Raw genomic sequence first — 7,048 nt, forward strand, 5'->3', positions numbered from 1 at the left:
AATGACATGTTTTCTTCTGTGTTTGACCATATAAGTTGTGCCACAGGGAGAATATACCTTTTTAAATTAACCAAGTATTTCTGTGCAGGGCTGTGAAGGGCTGAAATTCATAAAACATAATTGTAGTGGAAGAGTTAAAAGCAACTTATTCTTGTATCTTCTTGGCAAGTAAATACCAGACTTTATTAAACATACATGGTACAAGGACAATGCTCCACATATGGAGGAAATGACATTTATCCTGCAGATGCAGAAGATGCATCCTGCACCTTCCTCAAGCACTCAAGTTCTCTGGTTAGCAATTAAAATTGTAAAACTAGATACTGTAGGACAAGATGTCGTGGCACTAATCAAAAGAGGGGGGAAAAGACAAAAAAAGAAAGAGTAAAAATAGAAGATTTACTCTCTGTGTGTAGAGGGGGAAAAAAAACCACAAAGAACCAAAAGCAAACCAAAGCCAGTATATAGAGGGGTTTATTATATATTATATTATATATAATATATGTAATATAATAAATATAATATAATAGAAAATATAATATAATATAATATAAATAATATAATATAATATAAATAATATATTATAAATAATATATAATATTATATTTATAATATTATGTGGTGTTAGGGAAAGGTTCACAATCCTAAAGAATTGGAGTTTCTTGTTCCTTAAGTCTTGGACATGTCAAGACAGTCTTGGCTTAGGACATGTTAGGACAATGACTTTGTTCCCACTTTGACATTTAAGTCGGCTGAAATCTTCAATATCCAAAGGCTAAATTTCAGGCTTATTGATGTTCAAAGCATCTCTGTTTGTGGTTGAGTTTGGGGTGGTTTTCTGCTTTACTGTTGCTTTGTATGAAGTTGATATTTTCTCTACAGATCATTCCAAAAGTTCTTACAGTTGAGGGAGGGGAAGCTTTGTTTGTCAGTTTGTTATGATTGATAGCTGTTTCTGCATCATGGCTGATTAAATTAGGGTACTTTAGAATTAAAGTAGTGTCAGAATATTTTACTGGCAACATTTCCCAGTTACACTTACCAGCTGAGTTTTCATTTGCAATATAGATTTGATATTGCAGTATTGAGAGTGCTGCAGTGATGATCTTCTAGTAGAGAAGCAAATCACCTCAGTAGAAATCAAATAACCTTTGAGCTTACAGGCCTAGGCACCAAAAGTGTCACTGGATTCTTCAGGCAGGAAACAAGACTGTGCATATGCCAGACTGTTGATGATTTCTAGCAGAAGGCTTTAATGGTTTTATCAAAAGCTTCAAAGAGGAAAGATAAAAAAAATGAAAAAAAAGGATGAAAAAAAATTCTTTGGTGCTGCAATTTTACTCTCATGTGAGAACTGCAGAAGTGTGCTGATTCGAATTGAGATCAGAGTGATTGACTGGGAGACTGTCTGATTACAACTTGGATACCTATTTTAACTAAATTGGTTGAGAAACCAATTCAGATCTATAAACCACATCAGTTTAAATTGATTTAAGTTTCTCTTAAACTGATTTAAGAGAGACTGCACCAGGGACTTGCACAGATTTAACTAAATCTGTTTCTAAACCACTTGAGTTAAGTCAGTGCTCAGACTGATATAAATCAACCTTTGGATGCAGAAGTTAAAAGGTCCATATTTTATAGTTGCTCACTTTATTCATTAGACTCGTCTAGATCTAGGTACAAATGTTCACTGTACACAACTACTTCATTAACAGTGAGCAGAATGGAACAGGAGTCATAATTTTCTTTAAATTGAACTAATATTTGAAAAAGGAGATATTGGAGATGCTTATGACAGTGCTTTCTGCTGAAACCCTTAGAAGGCTGAAAAGACACTGGATGATAATGAAATTGTATTTGGAGCTTTTTTCCATAAAATGAAGTAGTCATTCTAGTGTGCGAAGTGCTATAATTATAAAGCAATTTGCCACCCTTAATGGGAGGACTTTTATTTCATAAAATATTAACAAAATATAATATCAGTGCAATAGGTTAGGAACAGTCTTATTTTCTCCATAAAAAGTCAATTTGTAACCACTGCAGACTGTCTTTCACAAGATGACTATATTAGGGAAACTGATCCTCTTATAGAAGTATTGAAAGATAAGCATTAAAATAATCACAACAGATATCTCATTTACCTTTCTACTTAGTAATCAAATATTTTACACTGTCTGCCTTTCTAATTTAGAGGCTGGTGTTGTTTCTGCAGATGATTGGCCAAGGGAAATAGCATTTAATCAGTGCCTAAGAAAGGCATAAACATTTGAGACAAAACTACATTTTAAGAAGTGTTATCAGCTAGACACCATGGACCCATTTCCTAGCTTGCTTTAAAAAGCATTTGTATTCAGCAATCAAGTAAGGAAAAATTAACCTTCTTTTTCCACAGTAAAGGAAGAGGAAAGAAAGTCAGGGAGCTTTTGTAATTACAGGATTTCAGCTCTGATCTAGGCAGCTGCAAAGCATATGTATCATATGAAGAGGAAAGGACTGGAGATGGCAGAATTAACCAAGCCTTAATGGATTCACTTTCATTTCCTCTGTTACTATTTTTAATTTACCAGATTTTTTTTTTCTTTCTTTCTTTTTCCTTTTTTATCTTTGCTGCTGTTTTTTGCAGCGTTCCAGTGTCTACTCAAGCAGTGCATGATCAACTCCTAGGAAGTCATTAATTGTATTCCTTTTGATGGTGCTTCAAGATCAGCTAAGTAATGGAACTCTCTAAATAGTTGAGACAAAGCTCACTTGAGGAGGAAATTACTTGAGCTGAATGAGAAACAAAATTTTCTCCTAAAATAGATGATAATAGCTCACTTTAATGTGTTTTAATGTGTTAGGTAGGGAAATGTCCCAGGAGGGGCAGAACACGTTGGCAAAGGAGGATCAGAAATTAAATGTGAACCACCTCTCCAGTATTTTAGTCTGGAAATAATGACTATAAATTAGTTGTTATCTAAAGTCAATGAGTATATATTAATAGTTTTCCTCTGTATTTAACAACCAGCCAGACAAAACCATAGGAATCCATAGGCTATCACTGATATGTACTGTAGAATTGTGTCCATGAGAGAACATTCACCAAACTCTGTTTTTAAAGTGCAGCCCCAAATCTGTTTGGCAAATTATATTTGTAAACTTTACAAAGTGGAGTACGTCTCTGTTTTAATGATGATTGTTGTGTGCTTGCATTTTAAAAATAAAGTCAAACCAAAAAAAGGGACAGCATCAGAACAGCCAGTTAAAATATTTTCTTTTTAACTGAATTTTGAGAGTTCATTTTCTGAATAGCACAAAAGTGCCTTAAGGAAATTGCATTTTTCTGATTGAGGACACAATAAAGATCATTAGTATTTTAGTCATTCCAAGGCTGTGAGGTCCCATTTTAGTGTCCTTTATGTAGCAAAGCTTCCACTGATGTCACGTGGGCTCACCTGGGACATCAGCTGGTGTTCAAACTGAAGGATGGGATCCCAGCAGGGTAGTTAGCAAATCTGTTTGGTCCCTAAGAATTCAGTGTACAGCATAAACTTGATTATTAGCTAACAAATCACTGTGAGCTGGATGTTTAGTCAGTCTGTCAAAGCTGCTGGTTGGAAAATCTGTATCCAGAGAAGTCATTCACACTGGAAACCCGTTGTGCATCTGTTATTAGCAGGGTGGAAGCAATCTCGCTGATGTCTCCGTGTATGTTCACAGCTGTCTGGCAGTCGGGGGTGCTGAAAACACGGAAGAGGCATTGCCTAAACTAGTTGCTTGTGGGTTGCAAATGCAGGGTGTTGCTATTTATCCCTGTCAACAGCAGGCCCTATTAACTATTTTTAATGAATCACCACTGCTTTTACTTTTGCCATCAGCCATGACCTTCACCATTTAGAAACACATGGTCTCTCATAAATGATAGTCTGTGGCATATAAACTTGAGAAGGATTCTATCACGGCTCAAACTACAATATCTATCATTAAAACAAACTGCTCATTCCAGCTGAAGAGACACTCATATATATCATGGAACCAGCGTTCCATATTTTGAAATTTACTGCCCTGCATTGGTCCTTCTTTTTTCTTGACTTTTTTTTTTTTTTTTTTTTTTTAAGGAGGCCATGCAACCTTGCTCACTTAATACTTTTGATAAACTTCTACTGACAAGGAACTTGATTAATGATGGTTAAAGGAATTGAATCAGGAGTAGGAAAGACAGGGCCAAAAAAGCAGACTGCTGGCCTGATGGAAACTAACGTCTCTACAGAAATATATGATGGACCCTCCTTTTTGCCATGCCAAGTAATTACTCGCAGAGGCCTGTTGTAATAATTCCTATTACAGCCAAAACGGAAAAGTCAGTAACTCACAGCCCTGGGACAAGGTGAAGGCAAGGCCAGAGTAGTGTGGATCAATATTTCATTTACTCACTTAGGTTAGCTTCTATCCCTGTATCAAATTCTTTTACAGAAAGCCATGAAAGAAATGAGGTTTGCTGAAAAACACCAATACGGGGCCCTCATTTCCTTGGGGGTGCTCGTAGAGTACACGGAGCAACAAAACCTCTCAGCAAAACAATATGCACTCAAGGTCACTCATTACTTGCTACTGTTGGAAAATAAAGTGCCATTAGCCTGATATGAGTAATGTACATCAATCAACTGCAAACCAGCAAAAGTATGTTTTCAGCATGGTATTGCAGCTGAAAATGAATGAACCATGTTAACACTTTCCAAACACTTGACAACAGTGAAGAATTTTTCCTTTGGCATTATAATTTATTTCGGAGTTTCACTGCAGCTCATCGTCATGAAATCAAACAGGAGCATCTTGGTTATTTGCTGTACTTTACTGTAATTGAATTAATTCTCATTAAGTAAACATCTCAATTTTGAGGGGGACAGTTGGATGCTGTCCAAAAAGGTCCTGTCAGTGCCTTACATGACCCTCAGCCTAAGGGTGGAAAACCTGATGTAATAAGAAATAATCTGTTGTGTTAGTAAAATGATGTAAAACAAGACTTACTTAAAATATGAGATGATATCAAGTACACATACTTCTATTTTGCTGCATCCTCAACTCTTTCCTTCCACACAGAAGTCTGGAGGAAAGGGAGAACTCCAATGTGTCATTCATGACTTGCACAGTGCTGCAAATGTAATTACAGGCAAATGTAATATGTGCTTCTGCAATGGCTGATGTACACTGTGGTGTATTTTTTTTTTTCTGTTTCCTCTCACAGAGTTCTGGGGAAAGTGTTTGGTGGGCTGTTTGTGATTGCTCATATAGCTGATGGAGTTCTAGATCTTTTCAAAGCTTCTTGATTGCCATCTTGGCAGAAAGTTATGTTTTCTGTTAGAAAAATTCAGAATTCTCTGATCTTACCTGCACCAGTGAAATATTTATATAATGGTACATGAAGCAGTACCTTCCCAAGAACTTCCATCTAATCCTGTTCAAAAATAAAACCATTATGTAGGCATAAAATAAACTGTCACAGAGTAGGGAGAACTACTGTGGGAAGAGGACACTTCTTTTTCCTATTAGAAAATAATTTTTCTCAGCCTCTTTTTTCTTTAGTAGTATTCTCTTTGTCTTTCTTGGGCATTTTGAAATCACTTACTAAATAATAATTTTAAGTCTTTGAAGTGTTTAGGATTTTTTACTCTGTCTTTTGTAGTGGTGAAGATAAGTTATTTTCTTTTCTAGCCCCACCTCCTGAGATCAGACTCCCAACCATAGTAAGTGTTGAGTTCCTTGCAGCACTGAACTCATTTAACCAGTATTAATTCCATGCAATACAGTAATGTGTAAGTAAACACAACCCAGAAATTATGGGCCAAGAGGAGAATGACTGATCAAAAGTCACAGGCTAAGTCAGACATGACTATGGTCTTTCATGTTTGACATTTTGAAAATTTATGTTAAACTTGCTGCTGTTCAGTAAAGTCTGGGGACACTGAATGAAATAATTTCATGTCCTCTACAGTTGTTAACAACTTGGATCTTAAGTTTTCTGCAGTTGTGATATTTTGTATTTTCATTTACAGATCAGAAGTATCTGCAAGTGAGCAACTCTAGTCTTTATCCCAGTTCCATGCAGACCATGCTGGTTCCATTCAAGCAAATCAGCTGAAACTCTGGTAAATGGGAGCTTGATTATATTTTGGATTGTTTGGGTTGATTTTTTCTATGCACTTCCTTATTTAAAGCTGAATTTTATAGTAGCTATAGATAGTACTGCAGAATACTTGCCTCTGCTTCCTGTTGTTCTTCCTATGTGCTGTTACTTTCTAATGATTTAATGTAAAATGATGTCCAGAGTATGAGTCCTGAGACAGTGCTGCTCCCTTCATGTCTGCAAAAAGGGAAGAGAGAGGAGCATTTTTAACTGCCTATCAAACTAAATAGATCAGTTTAAAGAGAGTCTGTCATGTAGAGAGGCTCTCCTGGATTAAAAAGGTCCACTTCATTTGATTTGTTCTGTGGTTTAAACGTGCAGTCAACTTTGTAAAGAGGGTGCAGTTCAGTCATACAAAGTCTAATTCCTTAAAGGGATTCTTTGAAAGGCACAGAGCAGAATTAGAGAACCTGTCTCCTCTAGTCCTTGAATCACAATTTCCTTTTTTTTTTTTTTTATTCCCAAATCCTGTTGTTGTGATTAAATTACTTTGCAAAATCTCATTCACTGCAGGTAGTAAGCCTGCACCACTCTATGGGGCTGCTCTATGTCTGTGATTTGAGACTGGGTCCCAAGTCCTCAAATCTGTTTAGGTGACCATATATAGTTTAAAGTGACTCAGTGATGTTTTGTAGTTCATTCTGATTAATCATCTCTGGAGCAGGGAGATAGTATTACCTTCATGTACTGGAAGGTAAAGGGTGGCGAGGCAGAGATAATTGTAAAAACATTTAGGTGCCCAGGTAAACCAGTAGAAAATGAGCACCTAAATACCTGTGGAGGGTCTAGGTATCATTTACTATAGGGAGAACCAGCACACAGGTATTAGAAATCTCTGGAGGTTTCCTGTGGTTCTAGTAGCAATGAACAAATGAAAATTCT

This window comes from Parus major, chromosome 5 (genome assembly GCF_001522545.3).
Source record: "Parus major isolate Abel chromosome 5, Parus_major1.1, whole genome shotgun sequence".
Classification (NCBI taxonomy): domain Eukaryota; kingdom Metazoa; phylum Chordata; class Aves; order Passeriformes; family Paridae; genus Parus; species Parus major.